Source organism: Bos grunniens, chromosome 17 (genome assembly GCF_055505025.1).
Source record: "Bos grunniens cultivar Pamir isolate PY7600 chromosome 17, Bosgru_T2T1.0, whole genome shotgun sequence".
Classification (NCBI taxonomy): domain Eukaryota; kingdom Metazoa; phylum Chordata; class Mammalia; order Artiodactyla; family Bovidae; genus Bos; species Bos grunniens.
Genome location: NC_141181.1, coordinates 20036316 through 20059921, shown reverse-complemented (window position 1 = coordinate 20059921; position 23606 = coordinate 20036316). Strand labels below are relative to the sequence as shown.

At 37.7% G+C, this 23606-nt stretch overlaps 1 long non-coding RNA gene across 2 annotated transcripts in view; it reads left to right on the top strand.

Annotated features, from left to right (window-relative positions):
* Window positions 1-23606, top strand: part of LOC147355100 (uncharacterized) — a 151311-nt gene that overhangs the window by 97406 nt on the left and 30299 nt on the right. For both annotated transcript variants that reach the window (XR_015144216.1, XR_015144215.1), the window contains exon 3: window positions 18499-18603. This is a non-coding gene — a long non-coding RNA (uncharacterized LOC147355100). The remainder of the gene's footprint in view (window positions 1-18498; window positions 18604-23606) is intronic.

Genomic DNA, 23606 nt, shown 5'->3' with positions numbered 1-23606 from the left:
TTGCATGGAAAATCTTTTTCCAGCCCTTCACTTTCAGTCTGTATGTGTCCCCTGTTTTGAGGTGGGTCTCTTGTAGACAACATATGTAGGGGTCTTGTTTTTGTACCCATTCAGCCAGTCTTTGTCTTTTGGTTGGGGCATTCAATCCATTTACATTTAAGGTAATTACTGATAAGTATGATCCCGTTGCCATTTACTTTATTGTTTGGGCTTCGAACTTATACACTGTTTTTGTGTTTCCTGTCTAGAGAATATCCTTTAGTATTTGTTGGAGACCTGGTTTGGTGGTGCAGAATTCTCTCAGCTTTTGCTTGTCTGAAAAGCTTTTTATTTCTCCTTCATATTTGAATGAAATCCTTGCTGGGTACAATAATCTGGGCTGTAGGTTATTTTCTTTCATCATTTTAAGTATGTCTTGCCATTCCCTCCTGGCTTGAAGAGTTTCTATTGAAAGATCAGCTGTTATCTTTATGGGAATTCCCTTGTGTGTTATTTGTTGTTTTTCCCTTGCTGCTTTTAATATTTGTTCTTTGTGTTTGATCTTTATTAATTTGATTAACATGTGTCTTGGGGTGTTTCGCCTTGGGTTTATCCTGTTTGGGACTCTCTGGGTTCCTTGGACTTGGGTGATTATTTCCTTCCCCATTTTAGGGAAGTTTTCAACTATTATCTCCTCAAGTATTTACTCATGGTCTTTCTTTTTGTCTTCTTCTTCTGGAACCCCTATGATTCAAATGTTGTAGCATTTAATATTGTCCTGGAGGTCTCTGAGATTGTCCTCATTTCTTTTAATTCGTTTTTCTTTTATCCTCTCTGATTCATTTATTTCTACCATTCTATCTTCTAATTCACTAATCCTATCTTCTGCCTCTGTTATTCTACTATTTGTTTCCTCCAGAGTGTTTTTAATTTCATTTATTGCATTATTCATTATATATTGACTCTTTTTTATTTCTTCTAGGTCCTTGTTTTTTTTTTTTTTTATTCTTCCAATTTTATTTTATTTTTAAACTTTACATAATTGTATTAGTTTTGCCAAATATCAAAATGAATCTGCCACAGGTATAAATGTGTTCCCCATCCCGAACCCTCCTCCCTCCTCCCTCCCCATACCATCCCTCTGGGCCGTCCCAGTGCACCAGCCCCAAGCATCCAGCATCATGCATCGAACCTGGACTGGCAACTCGTTTCCTACATGATATTTTACATGTTTCATTGCCATTCTCCCAAATCTTCCCACCCTCTCCCTCTCCCACAGAGTCCATAAAACTGTTCTATACATCAGTGTCTCTTTTGCTGTCTCGTACACAGGGTTATTGTTACCATCTTTCTAAATTCCATATATGTGCGTTAGTATACTGTATTTATGTTTTTCCTTCTGGCTTACTTCACTCTGTATAATAGGCTCCAGTTTCATCCACCTCATTAGAACTGATTCAAATGTATTCTTTTTAATGGCTGAGTAATACTCCATTGTGTATATGTACCACAGCTTTCTTATCCATTCATCTGCTGATGGACATCTAGGTTGCTTCCATGTCTTGGCTATTATAAACAGTGCTGCGATGAACATTGGGGTACACGTGTCTCTTTCCCTTCTGGTTTCCTCAGTGTGTATGCCCAGCAGTGGGGTTGCTGGATCATAAGGCAGTTCTATTTCCAGTTTTTTAAGGAATCTCCACACTGTTCTCCATAGTGGCTGTACTAGTTTGCATTCCCACCAACAGTGTAAACGTAAGACCAGAAACTATAAAACTCCTAGAGGAGAACATAGGCAAAACACTCTCTGACATACATCACAGCAGGATCCTCTATGACCCACCTCCCAGAATATTGGAAATAAAAGCAAAAATAAACAAATGGGACCTAATTAACCTTAAAAGCTTCTGCACATCAAAGGAAACTATTAGCAAGGTGAAAAGACAGCCTTCAGAATGGGAGAAAATAATAGCAAATGAAGCAACCGACAAACAACTAATCTCAAAAATATACAAGCAACTCCTACAGCTCAACTCCAGAAAAATAAACGACCCAATCAAAAAATGGGCCAAAGAACTAAATAGACATTTCTCCAAAAAAGACATACAGATGGCTAACAAACACATGAAAAGATGCTCAACATCACTCATTATCAGAGAAATGCAAATCAAAACCACTATGAGGTACCATTTCACACCAGTCAGAATGGCTGCGATCCAAAAGTCTACAAATAATAAATGCTGGAGAGGGTGTGGAGAAAAGGGAACCCTCTTACACTGTTGGTGGGAATGCAATCTAGGTCCTTGTTAAACCTTTCTTGCATCTTCTCAATCCTTGTCTCCAGGCTATTTATCTGTGATTCCATTTTAATTTCAAGATTTGGGATCAATTTCACTATCATTATTCTGAATTCTTTATCAGGTAGATTCCCTATCTCTTCCTCTTTTGTTTGGTTTGGTGGGCATTTATCCTGTTCCTTTATCTGCTGGGTATTCCTCTGTCTCTTCATCTTGTTTAAATTGCTGACTTTGGGGTGTCCTTTCTGTATTCTGGCAGTTTGTGGAGTTCTCTTTATTGTGGCTTTTCCTGGCTGTGTGTGGGTTTGTACAGGTGTTTTTTGATGCTCAGCCTTCTTTATGGTCCAACTCTCACATCCATACATGACTACTGGAAAAACCATAACTTTGGCTAGACAGCCCTTTATTGGCAAAGTGATGTCTCTGCTTTTTAATACACTGTCTAGGTTTGTCATAGCTTTTCTTCCAAGGAGCAAGTAAGCATCTTTTAATTTCGTGGCTGCAGTCACCATCCACAGTGATTCTGGATCCAAGAAAATAAGATCTGTCACTGTTTCCAATTTTTTCCCCATCTACTTGCCATAAAGTCATGGGACCAGATGCCACCTTCTTAGTGTTCTGAATGGTGAGTTTTAAGCCAGCTTTTTCCACTCTCTTCATTCACCTTCACCAAGAGGCTCTTTAGCTCCTCTTTGCTTTCTGCCATGAGGGTGGTGTCATCTACATATCTGAGGTTGTTGATATTTCTCCTGGCAATCTTGATTCCAGCTTGAGTTTTATCCTGCCCAGCATTTCTCATGACATACTCTGTATATCATTAAATAATGAGGATGACAGTATACACCCTTGATGTATCTTCCACCCACCCCGCCCCAGTTTGGAACCAGTCTGTTGTTCCATGTCCGGTTCTGTTGTTTCTTGACCTGCATACAGGTTTCTCAGGAGGCAGGTAAGGTAGTCTGATATTCCTGTCTCTTTAAGAATTTTCCACAGACTGATGTGATCCACACAAAGGTTTTCATGTAGTCAATGAAGTTGAAGTAGATAAATAAGCATAGAAATGCATAGTAAAACTTGGATCAAGTTAAAACCATAAGAGATAACTTTGCAAAATATTCAAAGGGTGAGGGGGTAATCAAATTTTAAATATATTTGAGAAGAATGGCTTATCTTACAGTAGTCAGAATACTTCTCCATTACTTTCCTTCTTTAAAAGCCTGAGCCTTTCACCCATGGGTCCTGATATCCTTTGTTAACAGGCAAATCTCCAGACTAAGTGAATTCCCTGAGTTTTCATCCTTCCCTGGACTGACTTCACAGTAATTCTCCATCTTCTGGATTAAGCCCCAAGTCGTATCCTTGTAAATGACCTCTTCTGTTTATTATATCAATAGGGCACCTGGATTCATTTTGCTCAGGTATGTCCATCAAATCTAATTTTGATAGTTTGGTGCTTTTCTATAATTGAGTCCTTACTTTCCAGTGAACAAAACTGGTCCTCCTGTCCGATTCCTTTTCTCTCAAATAACAACATCTTTGAGTCCTGCATCCTCAATTGGCATATATTTAAGATTATTGGATACATTTTGCAAAATAGGAGCTCCTCCATATACATTTGTTACTTCTATATAGGTATATTCTATAACATACACTTGTGTTTACTGATATGGGATTACCAAATTCCACAGTAGGATAATGTTTAAAATGTTTTAAAATATAACAAGTATGAGCTTTCATTAACCATGCTACATAGACAGGGTTTTCTTTCTCAAAATTATCTTTCCTGTAACTCTCCTATTATCCTGAGAAAATATAGGGGGAATATTAATACTTAAAAGATAATTAATAATTTTTCTCCAAAATTCTCTTCCCATTTAGAATAGACAATCATATATTACAAAAAGTAGCTGTAAAATAGATATTTTCTAGGAAGATCTTGAGTCTCAGTCTTAGGTAGCACAGTGCTAATGACTGAGACAGATGGCTCTTCATTACTCCACGTAAAGGACAGACTCTTGGATATAAAGTCGACAGCAGATGCTTCAGGAACTTTTTTAATGAGAAACAAAACAGAGGAGACATTCATAAAAGGCTCATTATCTTATTAAAGGGCAATTAAGCCATACCAACCATTTATTAAATAAAATATATTAAAGAATTAATTATATATCCTGAAAAGGTGAATTTTTCAATGTTTTTAAGTCACTTTTTGTGGGGCTTATTAGATTAAAAAATTCTATACACTTGTAAGGCTAAGTAAAAACAAAAACCCACACTGAATTTCATTTTCCGCTTCTTGAGATTTTAATAATTAGTGTGTTCAGGTGTGATGCTAGTATGCTACAATATTTAAAGTTGTGCTCATAACACTATATAAGTTATGTGCAAATTATAGACTCACTGTCTAAAACCTAGTATTGCCCAAGCTTGTCAAATTTTGTAGCTAAAGTTGACTGCTGAGTAGAATTTTTTAAGGCTTATGTCACATCTGCTGGTCATTCATTTTTCCTATTTTACAAAGTGAGCCATTTAAGTGCAAGCTACAAAACACCTATATTTCTGCCAACATACAGCATGGTAATTCCAATATAAGCAAGTGATAGCTAACATCTGGGCTAAACTCAACCTCACTGTTCAACTTTGGAGTAAGGCGGAAGAAAGGAGCTAGTTCCATGCCTAAATAATAGGTTGCAAATTAATTACACATTTACAAAGCATGCCACTTGTAAAATTTTAAAGACCAAGAAACAAACCTCATATGTAATCTTTTCTGGCAAGTATGAACATACAAAGCATATTTCTGCAATCAGTTGCATACGAACCTTTAAAGGCTCCTTTTCACTGCACTTTTTTATCAAAGTTATTAGTTTGTATTTTCCCTCTTGGTTTTGTTAGTATGTTCTATATTTTTTCAGGTGTTTAAAAAATTTTCCAGGATATTCCAATATTCTGATAAACTATTTATTAAGACATGGGTTCAAACACTTGTGTCAACCAGAGTCATCTGATAACTTAATTTCTACCAATCTTGAGTGACTGCTATAGGCATCTTAAAATCTGGCCGTGATTGCCCCAGCATTCATTGTTATTCATAAGTCAAAACATATAGGTGATGGTAAGGCTTAACTTGCTCAGGTCGTTTTTATAGTTCAAGGATCTTATTTTCCATAGCTTTGTAAATTCTCAATTATCCATGGATATTTTTCACACTTGAAGCTCCACGCTTCCACATTACAGGGATAAAAGTCCAAGGGACGTGAGCTTTTTTATACCTGATAAGATTTTTAACTTGCTCAAAATCAGGCAGGCATGGAAAGATCGTAAATATTGGGGGGAAAATGAACTGAAGAAATGACTTTCAGAGAAAAAAAAAGATAACTACCACTATGCATTTTCTAGAGATTACAGAAAATGGAGTTTAGATAGTTCTGGTTTCTTCTAAAGTTTGGGAATTCAGGACTTTGAATTTAGCTAGGATCCAAATCAATGCACAATATTGACAAATTTTTGTAGGGCTAATATACACAATCTGTTGGGCCATAGATTTTGGACGACTTTGATTAACCCTGAAAAAGGCTATAAGAAGCAACCTATAAAGGCTGACATTGCTCTCAGAACAGCTACAATAGCTATTGCTGTCCATATGTGGGAACCCTCCCTTACAGCACTTCAAATGTAGTAAGTTTCTGGTAATAGAAGCATATAAAAATATGCTTCACAAATTATAGTCAGGTCTTTTTACCTGTGTATGCATGCTCAATCACTCAATTGTGTTGATTCCTTGTGACCCCATGGACTGTACCTCACTAGGCTCCTCTGTCCATTGAATTTCCTGTATGTGTCCAGTATTTTGAAATAATCCCTGGATTAAAAATAACAACCATTACCTTCTAAAACTGTTCCATTGCACTGCTAAAGATAATGGAGCTTATGAAATCCTTTCCTTATAGTTTATTAGGTGAGATATATGTATCTGAAATTGTAATATTGGGTCAGTTCAGTTTGGTCGCGTCCAACTCTGTGACCCCATCAACTGCAGCACACCAGGCCTTCCTGTCCATCACCAACTCCCGGAGTTTACTCAAACTCAGTCAATTGAGTCAGTGATGCCATCCAACCATTTCATCCTCTATCGTCCCTTTCTCCTCCTGTCTTCAATCTTTCCCAGCATCAGGGTCTTTCCCAGTGAGTCAGTTCTTTGCCTCAGGTGGCTGAAGTATTGGAGTTTCAGCTTCAGTATCAGTCCTTCCAATGAATATTCAGGACTGATTTCCTTTAGGATGGACTGGTTGGATCTCCTTGCAGTCCAAGGGACTCTCAAAGAGTCTTCGCCAATACCACAGTTCAAAAGAATCACTTCTTCAGCGCTCTGCTTTCTTTAGAGTCCAACTCTTACATCCATACATGACTACTGGAAAAACCATAGCTTTGACTAGATGGACCCTTGTTTGCAAAGTAATGTCTCTGCTTTTTAATATGCTGTCTAGGTTGATCATAACTTTCCTTCCAAGGAGCAAGCATATTTTAATTTCATGGCTGTAATCACCATCTGCAGTGATTTTGGAGCCCCCAAAATAAAGTCCGACACTGTTTCCACTGTTTCCCCATCTATTTGCCATGAAGTGATGGGGCCAGATGCCATGATCTTAGTTTTCTGAATGTTGAGTTTTAAGCCAGCTTTATCACTCTCCTCTTTCAGTTTCATTAAGAGGCTCTTTAGTTCCTCTTCCCTTTCTGCCATAAGGGTGGTGTCATCTGCATATCTGAGGTTATTGATATTTCTCCCAGCAACCTTGATTCCCGTTTGTGCTTCATCCAGTCCAGCATTTCTCATGATGTACATTTCTCATGATTTAATATATATGTACAAGTTAAATAAGCAGGGTGACAACATAGAGCCTTGGCATACTCCTTTCTTGATTTGGAACCAGTCTGTTGTTCCTTGTCCAGTTTCTAACTGTTGCTTCTTGACCTACATACAGCTTTCTCAGAAGGCAGGTCAGGTGGTCTGGTATTCCCATCTTTTTCAGAATTTTCCACAGTTTGTTGCAATCCACACAGTCAAAGACTTGGCATAGTCAATAAAGCAGAATTAGATGTTTTTCTGGAACTCTTGCTTTTTTGATGATCCAACGAATGTTGGCCATTTGATCTCTGGTTCCTCTGCCTTTTTTCAGTCCAGCTTGAACATCTGGAAGTTCATGGTTCACATACTGTTGAAGCCTGGCTTGGAGAATTTTGAGCATTACTTTGCTAGTGTGTGAGATGAGTGCAGTTGTGCAGTAGTTTGTGCATTCTTTGGCACTGCATTGGTCATATTGGTTACTAGAACAAAATTCACACTCACAGGATTAACAAATTGTACCTAAACTGACAGCACCGTCAAGTATTTTAAGAAATTCAATTATTTTGTAAAGTCTGATATTTGTTTGGAGGAAGTCTAAATGTCAGTAGAAAGGCTATGAAAGAGTAATCTAATTGAGATAACAAAATGTATAAACTTCGGTAAATCATTCAGTGAGTGTATAGGGTATACATGCTGCGTGTCAGTCTTTGTGTTCTATTTGTCTTTTAATTTGTGTCAAGGAAATATTTATGCTACATAAAGATTCATTGAAATCAAAGCCCATATATATTTAGTTGTAATGGCTGTATTACAATTTATAGCACTTGAATCTCAGAATATTGGTGTAGCAATGCAGTGATTTAGTAGAATAATATTCCAGTATTCCAAAAGTCTAATGATCTCTACATCTGTTTATTACTAATGATCTTCTGTATGTGTGTGATTTTTCTAGTACTAGACAGCTGAGTTATTTTGATGAAAAAAATCAGTCTGTCTAAGAAAGAAACATAAAACTTTATTCAAGCCAAGTTGAGGATTATAACCTGGGAACATCTCAAAAAGCTCTGAGAACTGTTCCACTCATGGGAGTTCAAAACACAGTTATACATGTTTGAGACAGCTGTACATTAAATCGTGTAGATAATTTGTACAATCCAGGTCTGCAAGTACAAAATGAATAGTGGGTTATGGGTCATTGTCGTCCCTTACAAAAGAGGTGCCCAATCTCTGGGTTGTGGACCAGTACCTTTTATCAGCTCAGCAGTGGCATGAGATTAGAAATAAAGTACAAAATAAATATAATGTTCTTTAATCATCCTGAAACAAACCCCCTACCCCTGGTCCATGGAAAAAATATTGTCTTCCACAAAATCAGTCCCTGGTGCCAAAAATGTTGGGGATTCTTGCTTTCAAGATTAAGAAGGTATATTATCTCCTAAGGAATTGTCTTGCTGATGCCTGGAGAATGTTCTTTGTAGTTGAGCAGGTTTTTCTGCTGATGGGGCAGTTTGGTCAATGCAGAACGCAAATACACAATGCCCAGTAGAGGGGAGAGATGAGGCCAGAGGACTGAGAAGATGTTTTATGTTTAAATTCTCCTTGACTTGAGATAGAATACAAATTTTTATTTTATTAGTTCAAACTATAGCTGTAATTTACTAACTTTGTAGCCTGGGTTAATTTCCTTGTGCTTCCATTTCGTAAGACAGATAGTAATGGTATCATACTTCTGTGGCTGTTTTGCAAAGAAATGGATGAATATATGTAAAACTCTCCTGCTCTTTTACACTCAAAAAAATGATGGTTGCTGTTTTTATTATTACTTTGTTGAAGCTTTTTGCATACAACATCCCCTGATCTCCTGTGCTAAGAAATCTGGTACAGCAGTGAGCTAGGAGAGATGAGGAATCTGTGGTCTTGGATCTCTGTTCTCTCAGGGATATCAGAAAAGATTACTGAGGATTATTTTATTAGCTGATGAGTTTGAAGATAGGTTAAGAAACCATCTTTATCCTTCAATCCCTAATAACTGGGCTTCAGAGGTGGAGCAGTGGTAAAGAATCTGCTTCCCAAGGAGGAGATGTCAGAGATGCAGGTTTAATCCTTGGGTCAGGAAGATCCCTGGAAGAGGAAATGGCAACCCACTCCAGTATTCTTGCCTGAGAAATACCACGCACAGAGGAGCAACAACCCTAATAATTAGTGTCATACTTGATAATTAATTTTTGCTTCCTCAGTGTTTGATAAATGACAGGCTGTGAGCATTTATATAATGGAAAAAGTACTCTCGGCAATAAAATATCCGAGAAGGTTCATGGTATTCATCTCAGAAGCTCTGTGTTCCAAATCCAAGACAGAGGAATACAAAAGGAGAGTCGGATCCAACACAGAGAAAGTGAAAAGCCCAGGTGACCACAGGAGCCGACTTATTGCCCCAGCAGGCATTAAAGATTTCTCTCTTTTATAAACTGTCCTTCCAATCCTGTGATGGCAAGCAGGCAAGATGTTGTAGAATTGGCAGCGGTAGTACCTGGAATCATGTCAATCCTGAAATAGAATTGGCAGAAAGTAGGATTTAGACAAGAGGGAAGATGGAGCCAAGGGCAAAAAGTCACTCTGTGGAAGGTGGACCTATCCAAGCTACATTTCTTAGACATGAAAGGAAAGAGGATCCACAGTTTTAAATTCCCCAAAGTGATTTATGGCTGGAAACATCTTGTTTTGGGAGTGTTATGGTGTTTGCTTGGCTTTGCACCTTGTAGAGAGTAGGGCTGCTTTATGTGAATGCATTGTGTGGGCCAGTTCTCTAAGAGAAGAAAACTGAATAATTACTGAGCATTTGATAAATCCCTAAGTTGAGGGATATCTCATTGCATCATTTAATCATAGTAATAATTCTGTGAGTTAGTGTCCTTTTAAAAATTTTACTGATAGCATTTTCACGACTTAATTTTTAGCAAATAAAAGGCACAGATTACATAATTTGCCAGACATCAAATTGTCACTAATAATTAAGATTCTCCATAAATACTTCAGGATGAATGAGCTGTAAAACTGCTATTTTCTTCTTTCTTGTGGTTTACCTACAGAAAGAACCACTGTGAATTAGTTCGCTAAAGATTTTTTTGTCTATATGATTAAACTGAATTCAGTTTAGCACCTGTCTCACATATATTTCCTGAAATTTTAGAAACTTTGAAGAACTTATTGGTGACATTCAGGAAAAAGAAATGATGGGTTAGGATATACGGATGTAGGTTAAAGTAATTGAAGTTAAAATAGATCGTATAGAGGCATTGTGTTAAGAAAAGTAAGAAATCTCCTTTTCACAGGTAATGTTACACATGAACAAAGAATGTAAGGAGAGATTTCTTATTCTTTAAGAATTACAGAAAGATTTGTTTAAATAGTCACTAAGTACTTTGGCCACCTCATGCGAAGAGTTGACTCATTGGAAAAGACCCTGATGCTGGGAGGGATTGGGGGCAGGAGGAGAAGGGGACGACAGAGGATGAGATGGCTGAATGGCATCACCGACTCGATGCACATGAGTCTGGGTGAACTCTGGGAATTGGTGATGGATGGACAAGGAGGCCTAGCGTGCTGTGATTCATGGGGTTGCAAAGAGTCGGACACGACTGAGTGACTGAACTGAACTGAAGTATAGTAAAAGATATTATTGGCTCTTACACAGCATAAATGAACTCTTGCCTCTTCTGTAACTCACTGAATGTTGAGGAGGAAAGAAGTATATTTTAAGAGATTCTCCCAATACAAAGGTTTAAACTGCACTGTCATCTCTCTATCAGGAATTCCCCAAAGTTGTACTAGATTTACTTTTATGTTTATATAAAGAACCCATATCTTTAAAATCATGGTTCATCATTCTGAATTTGTGTGTGCTAATTTATCTCTTAGTTGATTGAATATCAAGTAATTTTTCTTAATCAAGGGAGTTTTATTCATGTCTCTAGTTGTTAAGTGTATATATTGATACTTGGGCTTCCCTGGTGGCTCAGATGGTAAAGAATTTGCTGCAATGTGGGAGACCCAGGTTCAGTTCCTGGGTTGGGAAGATCCCCTGGAGAAAGGGAATGGCTACCCACTCCAGTATTCTTGCCTCGAGAATCCTTAGACTTTATGTTCATGGTTTTTAAAATTGTTAATTATTTTTAACTGAGATATAATTGAAATATAACACATTAGATTCAGGTATACAACATAATAAATCAATATTTACATATAGTACAAAATGATCACCATAATAAGTATAGGTAATATTTATCATATTATGAAGTTAAACATTTTTCTTGTGATGTACACACTATTTACTATTAGCACTTTCAAATATGCAACACAATATTATTAACCATAGTCACCATACTGTACATTAGGGCTCCATGACTTATTTTATAACTGGAAGTTTCTGATTGTCTTTACCCACCCCACAGCTAGAAAGCACCAGTCTGTTCTCTGTAAACCATGAGCATGGTTTGGTTGTGTGTTTAGTGGGGTTTTCTTTAGATTCTAGTGTAAATAAGCCTTATGGTATTTGCCTCTCTCTGACTTATTTCAGTTAGCATAACGCCCTAGGCTCCATCCATGTTGTTATGACAAGATTTTTCTCCTTTTTTAAGACTGAATAATATCCAGTTGTGTGTATGTGTATCTATATCTACCTCTATATGCTTTCTTTACCCATTCATCCATCAATGGCAACAGGATGCTTCCCTATCTTAGCTATGGTAATTACACTTTAGTGAATTGGGAGTACAGATATATTTCGATGTTGCTTTTGGTTTTGTTAGGATAAACACCCAGAGGTGAAACTGCTGAATTATATGGTAGTTCTACATTTAATGTTTTGAGGAAGCTCATATAGTTTTCCATAGTGGCTGTACCAATTTACATCCCACAAAAAAGCACAAGGGGTCCTTTTTTCTCATGTTCTTGCCATGTTGTTCTTGCCAACAAAAATAATCATCTTATTTCCCTGATGGTTAGTGATGTTGAACATCTTTTCATGTACCTGTTGGCCATCTGTATGTCTTTGGAAAAATGTCTGTTTAGATGCTTTGCCTATTTTTAATGGATGGTCTGTTATAGAATTATATGAATTTTATATATGTTTTGCTAATATTTTTCATCATTCAGTAGATCTTGTCATTAAACTGATGGTATCCTTTGCTGTAGTCTCACTTGTTTATTTCTACTTTTCAGTTCAGTCACTCAGTCGTGTCCGACTCTTTGCAATCCCATGGACTGCAGCACGCCAGGTTTCCCTGTCCATCACCAACCCTTGGAGCTTGCTCAAGCTCATGTCCATTGAGTTGGTTATGCCATCCAACCACCTCATCCTCTATCATCCCCTTCTTCTCCTGCCTTCAATCTTTCCCAGCATCAGGGTCTTTCCCAGTGAGTCAGTTCTTTGCATCAGGTGGCTAAAGTATTGGAATTTCAACTTCAGCATCAGTCCTTCCAATGAATATTCAGGACTGATCTCCTTTAAGATGGACTGGTTGGATCTCCTTGCAGTCCAAGGGACTCTTAAGAGTCTTCTCCAACACCACAGTTCAAAAGCATCAATTCTTCAGTGCTCAGCTTTCTTTATAGTCCAACTCTCACATCCATACATGACCACTGGAAAAACCATAGCTTTGACCAGATGGACCTTTGTTCGCAAAGTAATGTCTCTGCTTTTTAATATGCTGTCTAGGTTGATCATAAGTTTTCTTCCAAGGACCAAGCGTCTTAATTTCATGGCTGCAGTCATCATTTGCAGTGATTTTGAAGCCCCAAAAAATAAAGTCTGCCACTGTTTCCCTACCTATTTGCCATGAAGGGATGGGAGCCATGATCTTAGTTTTCTGAATGTTGAATTTTAAGCTAACTTTTTCACTCTCCTCTTTCACTTTCATCCAGAGGCTCTTTAGTTCCTCTTCATTTTCTGCCATAAGGGTGGTATCTGCTACATAGCTGAGGTTATTGATATTTCTCCCTGCAATCTTGATTCCAGCTTGTGCTTCATCGAGCCCAGCATTTCACATTTGTACTTTTGGTGTCATTCAAAAAATTATCAACATGACCAACATAAAAAGTTTACTGCCTATGTTTTCTTCTAGGAGTTCTATAGTTGTTGCAGGCTTGTAGGGCTTGAGAACATAAGCCCCTGTGGCCACAAGAGCCAGGTGACATAGGAGTATCCCTCGGGCACAGCCACAAAAATCATGGTGCCAATAAGGGTTATGAGCTCTTTGTGGAATATTGGAGTCAGGAAGACTGTAAAAATGATGTCTGCCAGACTTTATCCCCAGAGAGTTTTCAGTAGGTTCTTAAATGTGTGTGAGTTAGAGGCCTGCCCCTCATTTCAATGCTAGAAGCAAATAACCTCTTTCACAGAAAGTCTGGGAGTGTTTCAGTTGGCTGCCTCTGTGCTGGGCTTCAGGACAGATGAGTTTGAGAGCCCTTTAAGGAACTTCTCTCTATTCACTCTAGCCCTCTGCTTCTCATGGATGCAATCCTTGTTAACCTTCAAAACTAGATGTTTCGATGTGCTCTCAGGTAGAAGTCTTAAAAGCTGGGGTGCTCAATGTGAAGTCAAACCTTTTGCTCCTCAGGGAGAAGGTGGGGTTTTGTGTCCTCTCCTGATGGTGAGTTTGCATCTCAGCCTCTCCTAGCCACTTTAAAGCATTTTCCTTCTTACTCACCTGATACGCAAGAGCTGCTCAGCTGCTTTGTTCACTTGATGTTCTTCCAAGGATGTTGTTCCACATGTAGCATGGATTCAGTGTGTCTGTGGAAGGAGGTGAGTTCAGGATCTTTCTACACTGTCATCTTGAACCAGAACTTCCATTCCTATGTCAAACAAGTAAAAACATGAGTATTATAAAAATATTTAGGAACAGTCAACTGTTGGCTTGCATAAAATTTGCTAAGAAGAATACTGGATCCAGTTATTTTGTGCTGCTTCTTTACAATAACCTTTTTTTTTTTTTTCTGTCTGAATACCATAGGTTTCTTTCTTAATCCTTCAAGTTCAATAATGTTATCAGTATATGTGTGTCATTATTTTATATCAACTTTTCCTGGAACAAATTTTGCACTTTTGGTCTAAAGTCAATTCTTCTATTTCAGGAAATCTATCATTCCCTTTGAATTTTTAAAATATTCTCCTCGTTTAGAAATCCACTCACCTGTTTTCCTGTTTTCCACACTCCTTGTGTTTGTCCTTATTCCTATCTCTGTTTTCAATAGTATTTATTCTGTCTTTTCTGGTTCAAATGTAGTTTTCATTTCTGCAGTGGTTTTATTTCTCTGTTTTCTATGCTTTGCTGATTTATACCTTATCTGCTAATGTGCCTATCTTTTTTAATCACTACTGCAGTTTCCTTCATATACTAGAATTTTTTTCTTTAGTTTATGTGAGGATATGGAGATGTATTTTGTGTGAAATGTTTTCTGTTATTGGGGCAGAATTACTTTTTCAATAGTGTTATCATCTGAATTTTGATTATTAAGTTTACCACTCCTCCCTTTTCTATAGTACCTGTGCATATATTCTTTTTTTTGCCTTCACTTCATCTGTGAATCAGATAATTCTATTGATATGTGGTACAGCTGTTTGCTCAGCAATGGTTAAGGTGAGTAGATGGATATTGATCTGGGATCACAACTTCAGAAGAAACTGCTGAGAATTCAGTTTTTGGCATTCTAACCTCAGGACAAGCAGTCACCAAGGCAGAAGATGTTTGTTAGTTCTCAGTGAAGCTTGTAGCACTTGGGTATTTGTTTGATGGTTAGTGTTGATTTCTGCTTAGTCAGTTCCATTCCTTGCTTTAAAACTGGATGCTACTCATATTCTATTTTCCATTACAGTTCATCACCATGAAAATATGGAGATGGTGCACCAACACTACCCTTCCTTCTTTTATCCATAATGTTTTACTGGGTTTCAGAAGAAACGTAGTATAAACAGCCTACTGCTTTAACAACAATTTTCTTTCTTATTTTGGCCACCGAATTTATCTTTTCTGAATTTCACTTTATAAATTTAATCTGACTCACTTGATTGTGTATATAAATCACAGTTTAATTGGTATTTCCATGAAACCATAAGTAAACGTCTTGCTTTGCATTGACACTTCACATAAAGCATCAATTACCTGACCACTGGGAAAAGCTCTGTGTCACTTTCACAGCAATAAATGCAGTTGTGACATGCATGTCATAATACAAAATTATGAAAAGTGTTTAAAATATTGGGGAGAGGACCTACTGTATAGCACAGGTAGATCAGCTCAGTGCTTTGTAGATGGGATGGGGGTTTCCCAGGTGGCATTGTGATAAAGAATCCACCTATCAGTGCGGGAGATGCAAGAGACACAGGTTCGATCCCTGGGTCAGGAAGATCCCCTGGCAGAGGAAATGGCAATCCACTCCAGTATACTTGCCTGGAAAACCTAATGGACAGAGGATCCTGGCAGGCTACAGTCCATAGGATCACAAACAGTCGGACATGACTGAAGCGACTTAGCATGCACGGATGGGATGGAGGGGAGTGGGAAGGTGGTCCAAGAGTGTGGAGGTCTATGTATACCTGTAGCTGGTTCACTTCATTGTACAGCAGAAATTAATACAACATTGTAAAGCAACTATACCCCAATTTAAAAACAGAACTCCAAATTATTTAAAGCAAGAAAAAATTATTTCTGGACATATCAATATTCACACCCTCTTACTATGCAATTAAATGAACTAGCAACTACTTGCTATTGCATTAGTCTTCCATAAGAAAAGGAGAGCATGTTTAAATATACAACTTCTAAGTACCATTTTCACAATGTCAAATTTACTTTATTCCTTTCTGAAAGGTTTTCTTGTCTCTTTTAGAAGAAAAAGTATAAAAATATTTCCTCAGTATCTCTGTCCATTAATCAATGCCTAATTTTTTGGCATTGCTGAAATAGTGTTTTGCTTCCCTGGCATATCAGATCATTTTCTTCAACTTTTGCATGAGTACATCTGCCTTTCAATTGTAAACCCTCAGTCATAGATCTTTAAAAATCTGTGCTCTCTTTCAGCGTGTCATGATACTGATTTTTTTCTTCCTATCTTAAAAAATCTCTTATTGGCAATATCACTTTGGAATCACTATCTTACATGTTTTTAGTTGTTTCCTATTTTCATTCAGATGTACAATTTAAACTTGTGAAATACACAAATGCTCTGATATGAAAAATGAGCATCTATTTATATGGTAAGACTATCTTAACATATAAATGTGGTTGGACAAAATGAGAACACTGAGTTATCAAATATTATAAATATGTATGTTAGTCGGTCAGTCATGTCCTACTCTGTGACCCCATGGGCTGCAGCCCAGCAAGCTCCTCTGTCCATGGGATTCTCCAGGTGAGAATATTGGAATGGGTAGCCATTCCCTTCTCCATGGGATCTTCCCAATCCAGGGATCGAACACGGGTCTCCTGCATTGCAGGCAGATTCTTTACCATCTGAACCACCAGAGAAGCCCTTAATTATAAATATATAAGACACCAAAATTATTAGAAACTGCTGAAGGTAAGGAGCAATAAGACAGAAATAGGCTTTGAAAATGATGCCTGAGCACTTGGAATGCACTCATTGTTTTCTATAGCGTAAACCTTGGTTTTCAGACCTACAAATAAAGAAATTTACATACAGTCATTGGTTAGCTCTAGGACACTAACTCATATCTATAATATGTTAATGGTGCTGTTTTCTTCACCTACCCCCAATCAAATTAGTTTCTCATGGTAGTTTTTCTACCATTTGATTCCTCTCTATTTCATGGCAAAAAGATGAAGTTTGTGACTTGCTCATTTGTGGGGCTGACTATGTTTGGTGCCACCTTACTTTCCTACTTTCTTTGAGACTGAGCTACCAGCATATGTCCAATGCTATCCTTTGCTGCTTTGTTCCATAAACTATACAGGCGAAGCTCAACAGAGGGTGGTCTGCATCCTACCATAGTTGGTTTGAATGGAAGGGTGCTGTGCTGTGTTTAGTTGCTCAGTTGTGTCTGACTCTTTGCAACCCCATAGACTATAGCCCGCCAGGCTTCTCTGTCCATGGGATTCTTCAGGCAAGAATATTGGTGTGGGTTGCCATGCCCTCCTCCAGGGAATCTTCCAACCCAGGGAGTGAACCCAGTTCTCTCACACTGCAGGCAGATTCTTTACCATCTGAGCCACCAGGGAAGCCTGATTGGAAGGGTAAACCTGTGTAAGTCTTCAAAATACAGTATCCCACTTGACTCTGGATATATGCCACATTTTGCAATATTAACTATCCATTTTACGAAGTCATATTTAATCTCTCATCTACCTCACTATCCTAATTGGATGAGAAAATTAGTGCTATAAAACCCTAAAGCCTATGCTAATTTACCTCATAATAGATTAATGTATTAAAATGCTAATTGTTTGACAGCAAGAAATAAAACAGCCAGGCAAAAGAAAATACTTGTTAGCCGATATCTTTTAAACTGTTATCTTTTAAGAAAAACTGTGTGTGAAATCATGATTATTAGATGATTTTATGTTAAATATGCAATCACACAATCAGGGTAAGGCTTACTGGGTAATCCTGATGGACACTGTCACCACCATCATACAAGTTTGATGCACCTATTTTCTTATAAAGATATGCACATCAAGAGGATAAGATACTTGACTGGTCTATTAAAAGTTCTTTAGTAGAATTACTGAAGATACTAAAATTTTCTTCATTGCCACTCTTTTTCTAGCTTCTAGATAAATACTCATATCATTCACTTCAGGTAAAGAATCTTTTCTTCAGACAGGGTATAATATATTTGAACAAGCTACGTAAGTGGACTTTCTAATATAGTCATTGGCTAGCTCTAGTTTAGTAAGTAGATATTTTCTTTATCTACATACTAAACAACATGAATAGGGCTTATATATTTTTATATCTCCTGTGGCAAAGATGGATATTATCTGCCCCAAATTTTTTTTTCCCAAATTGTTGTGTACAATTCATGCTGATAGAAACTGAGTAGACAATGTATTTTCCAGTCTTCCTAAACATCTTATGTCCATGTGACTGGGTTCTTACCAATGGAATGTGGGCCTAAATTCTTAAAATTCTAGGCCTGGCCATAAAAACCTCTTATAAGATCCTATCATCCTGATTCTCCCTCAAAATCAAGCTGAATAATGTTAAGTCCCAAGGTGACATTGGGAATCTCTGCTGAAGATGGTAGAGCCTCCATCAGCCTGGGTTCCCAAAAGAATGTGTAAAGAAATGCTTCTAGAGAGTGATATCATCAAGACTGTGACATAAGTCATTCTTGGCTTTGCTTCCCCACAACAGCTAACAACTTCCATAGACAAAACATTAATGAGAAAATCCTAGTCCACAGGTGTGAGGATGAAGCACCCCCTGCACCACTGAGACCGAGACGTGTTTCATGAGGAGGTAAGAGAAGCAGCTGCATGCTGACCACACTGCCCCTCCCTCAGGCTAGCAGAGAGTCACACTGAATGGCTGTCCCTGAGTCTATGGTTCCTCCAGAGGGGAAAGAGCAGCCAGAGCAAACATCCACCTCCCCCAGGATTGTGGGTCACTTCTGGGGAGGCCCTACTCTAGTACTGTCCTCCCATGGGGGTATAGGGGGATCTGAAGGGCTTGACTGCTGGGAATCTAATTGTGACAGAGAAGGAAAGGGCTTCCAACAATCAACACTTAGACCTTGGCAAATCAAGTTCCTACCTGCAATGCTCAAGTAGTAATCCTGAGAAGCTTTTGCTATCTGAAGAGCCAAGATGGTGGTGCAGTCTGACTCAGGAACTTGGCACGGTGCAGGTCAGCCTGATTCAAGTCCTTAAACCAAAAGCCTCTGGAACTAGTCTGTCCCTGCCCAGGCAGGGGAGCTAATTCATAGATAGCACCCTTTGCATTGCTGAGTAAAGCTTCCAGCCTCCCCTAAATAGAAAACATTGCCAGAACACCTAGAAAGCCATGTAGCCCACGAATGTTCAAGTGAAGAGTCCAGCAGGCAGAGCTAATTATTCACAGAGCAAAGCCAGTGGCCCCATTTGGTCAGGGAACCTGGGGTGCAGGTCAAATTCAGTCAGGAGCACAAAGAGCCTTAATGATTTGGATCCAGCTCCCCCCCACACTGCCCTAGCAAGAAAACAAATTCATAGCCATGTTCATTGCTAAATCGAGCTTCAAGCTACCCAACCAGATGTTCTAACCAGTGCAATGGGAAGCTGCTTAGTCCACCAAGCAGACCTGCTTAAAGGATAAATTGAACAGACTAGCACAACCTGTGGCTTTCCCCATCTGCAGAGCAAAACTGCTGGTTTCTTTGGTCAGGGAATTCAGTGCATAGCTTTGCCTGATGTGGGTCCTCAAACAAGAAGCTATGCAGGTCCTAGGGACAGTTCTGCTCTCCTGCCAGGGCAGATAAGCTAACTCATAGCACTAACTACTATTAAATATAGAACCTAGTCCTGATTGTCTATGTAAGTCTCATCAGAGAATCCAGGTGACTGCAGAAACCATACTTCAGTCTCACTTGGACAGGGAAGTGAGTCAGCAGTCCTATCCAAATCACCTCAGCTAGCAGCCACCCGACTCTGACCTCAGACCTCAGACAGTTGCCTCACCCCAAGATAGTCCATGATATCGGGCCCAACCTGTCCAAGGGATTTAACTGTGGACACATCTAGAAAGACAAAATGAGCTGACTGGTTAAAAAAAAAAAAAAAAAGGCAAACAACTATCTCTGCCACAGTGGAATTGTAAAGTCTGGAAGATGAGAGCACATTGACAGATACCAAGGACCATGAAAAATGGGTAAACATGTCACCACCAAAAAACTAATAAAGCTCCAATAACTGACCCTGAAGAAGTGGAGATATATGAAGTGTCAGACAAATAGTTCAGAATAGTCCTCTTAAACTTTAGTGAGTTATCAAAAAACACAGACAACTTAATGAAATTAGGAAAACAATACAAATACAAAATGCATTGACTAAAATGAAGAATGCAATAGCTTCAAGAGCAGACTGAACTGTGCAGAAGAATCAGTGACCAACAACACAGGATATATGAAATTATCCAGTAGGAGGAGCCAAAAGAAAAAAAAATGAAAAAATGAAATCCTATGAAACTTCTTGGACACAACCAAAAGAAAAAATGTATGCATTATGGGAATTTCAGAAGGAAAAGAGAAAGAGACACAGATAGTGTGTTTAAAGTAATAATGGCTGACAACTTCCCAAAACTGGGGAGAGAAATGGACATACAGATCCATAATGTTCAAAAGTTCCCACAATGGGGCTATACCTACATAACATTAAAATTAAATTGTCAAAAGTTAAAAAGTTTTGAAAGCAGCTAAGGAAAAGAGATTTAAATAAAAGGGAACCCCCCATTTCTTTTTTGGTAACCACAGTTTGTTTTCTATAACTGTGATTCTATTTCTGTTTTGTATGTAAGTTCATTTGTCCCTTTTCTGGATTCCACATATAAGCGGCATGGTGTTTGTCTGGCTTACTTCACTTAGTGTGATGATCCATAGATTATCCATGTTGCTGCAAACAGCATTATTTCACTCTTTATATGGCTGAGTAATATTCCATTGTGTAAACATACATCTGCACTGTATACTTTAAAAAGATACATTTTATGATATATAAATTATCTCAAACTTAAAAAATAAAGTCAAAGCAGACTGTTCAATTTTTAAATTACTGTTTTGATGGTGTTTGTTTCAATGAGACTCATAATTTTATAATTTATTCCAATTTTAGACATAGTTTTACTCTGAGTGTAACCAAACTTTAAAATCATTGAAAGGTTTTAAATGTCTTTCTATTGTATAAATTTTATTGAAAATATGTAAGTCACTTACATTGTTTCTCATCACTAAGAATTAGGAACTTCTCTAGAAGCTTTTTTTAAAATTATAGTACATGATTTAGTTTGTATTTATGCCCATATTTATATGATTGTTATCAGTAATGATATTCCTCACTAGAAATTTCCAAGAAGATGGAGCCTTATTTGTTTTGATTCACCAGCACCTGGCAATCTGTAGGATATTCAGCAGATATTAAATAAGTATTTATGAATAAATCAATGGATGATTCATTGAAAACAAATGGGAACCTCTGTAAGACTAGGAAGGTTTTTCAGTAGCAATTTTTCAGGCCAGGAAAAAAATGGAGTAATTTATTAAACTGTTGAAATAAAGAAAAAAAATCACCAAACAAGAAATCTAGATCTTACAAAAGCCATCCTTCAGAAATCAAACAAAGACTGAGGTAAGTCATTGCCACAAATTCTGACATATAAGAAATGATAAACGGAATTCCTTGAGTGGAAGTAAAAGCACCCTAATAGTGGGCTTCTTTACCACCACACTTACATCAATGGATAGATCATCCAGATAGAAAATTAATAAGGAAACATAGGCCTTAAATGATACACTAGACAAGGTGGACTTAACTGATATTTATAGAATGTTCCAACTGAAAGCAGTCAAATACACTTTCTTCTCAAATACACCCAGAACATTCTCAAGGATAGATCACATCTTGGGCCACAAATCAAGCCTCAGTAAATTTCAGAAAACTGAAATCGTATCAAGAATCTTTTCTGACAATCCTATAGGATTAGAAATCAATTACAGGGGGAAAAAACCTAAAAAAACAAGTACATATATACTAAACAATGGATTACTGAAGACATTCAAAAAAATACTTGAGACAAATGACAACAGAAACACAACAGTCCAAGACCTAAGAGGGATGTTTATAACAATACAATGTTGTTTGCAGATGACATGATCCTTTACATAGAAAACCCTAAAGACTCCACCAGAAAATTACTAGAACTAATCTATGACTATAGTAAAGTTGCAGGATATAAAATCAACACACAGAAATCCCTTGCATTCCTATACACTAATAATGAGAAAACAGAAAGAGAAATTAAGGAAACAATTCCATTCACCATTGCAATGGAAAGAATAAAATACTTAGGAATATATCTACCTAAACAAACCAAAGACCTATATATAGAAAACTATAAAACACTGGTGAAAGAAATCAAAGAGGACACTAATAGATGGAGAAATATACCATGTTCATGGATTGGAAGAATCAATATAGTGAAAATGAGTATACTACCCAAAGCAATTTATAGATTCAATGCAATCCCTATCAAGCTACCAACGGCATTCTTCACAGAGCTAGAACAAATAATTTCACAATTTGTATGGAAATACAAAAAACCTCGAATAGCCAAAGCTATCTTGAGAAAGAAGAATGGAACTGGAGGAATCAACCTGCCTGACTTCAGGCTCTATTACAAAGCCACAGTTATCAAGACAGTATGGTACTGGCACAAAGACAGAAATATTGATCAATGGAACAAAATAGAAAGCCCAGAGATAAATCCAGGCACATATGGACACCTTATCTTTGACAAAGGAGGCAAGAATATACAATGGATTAAAGACAACCTCTTTAACAAGTGGTGCTGGGAAAACTGGTCAACCACTTGTAAAAGAATGAAAATAGAACACTTTCTAACACCATACACAAAAATAAACTCAAAATGGATTAAAGATCTCAACGTAAGACCAGAAACTATAAAACTCCTAGAGGAGAACATAGGCAAAACACTCTCTGACATACATCACAGCAGGATCCTCTATGACCCACCTCCCAGAATATTGGAAATAAAAGCAAAAATAAACAAATGGGACCTAATTAACCTTAAAAGCTTCTGCACAACAAAGGAAACTATTAGCAAGGTGAAAAGGCAGCCTTCAGAATGGGAGAAAATAATAGCAAATGAAGCAACTGACAAACAACTAATCTCAAAAATATACAAGCAACTCCTACAGCTCAACTCCAGAAAAATAAATGACCCAATCAAAAAATGGGCCAAAGAACTAAATAGACATTTCTCCAAAGAAGACATACAGAGGGCTAACAAACACATGAAAAGATGCTCAACATCACTCATTATCAGAGAAATGCAAATCAAAACCACTATGAGGTACCATTTCAAACCAGTCAGAATGGCTGCGATCCAAAAGTCTACAAGCAATAAATGCTGGAGAGGGTGTGGAGAAAAGGGAACTCTCTTACACTGTTGGTGGGAATGCAAACTAGTACAGCCACTATGGAGAACAGTGTGGAGATTCCTTAAAAAACTGGAAATAGAACTGCCTTATGATCCAGCAATCCCACTGCTGGGTATACACACTGAGGAAACCAGAAGGGAAAGAGACACATGTACCCCAATGTTCATCGCAGCACTGTTTATAATAGCCAGGACATGGAAGCAACCTAGATGTCCATCAGCAGATGAATGGATAAGAAAGCAGTGGTATATATACACAATGGAGTATTACTCAGCCATTAAAAAGAATACATTTGAATCAGTTCTAATGAGAT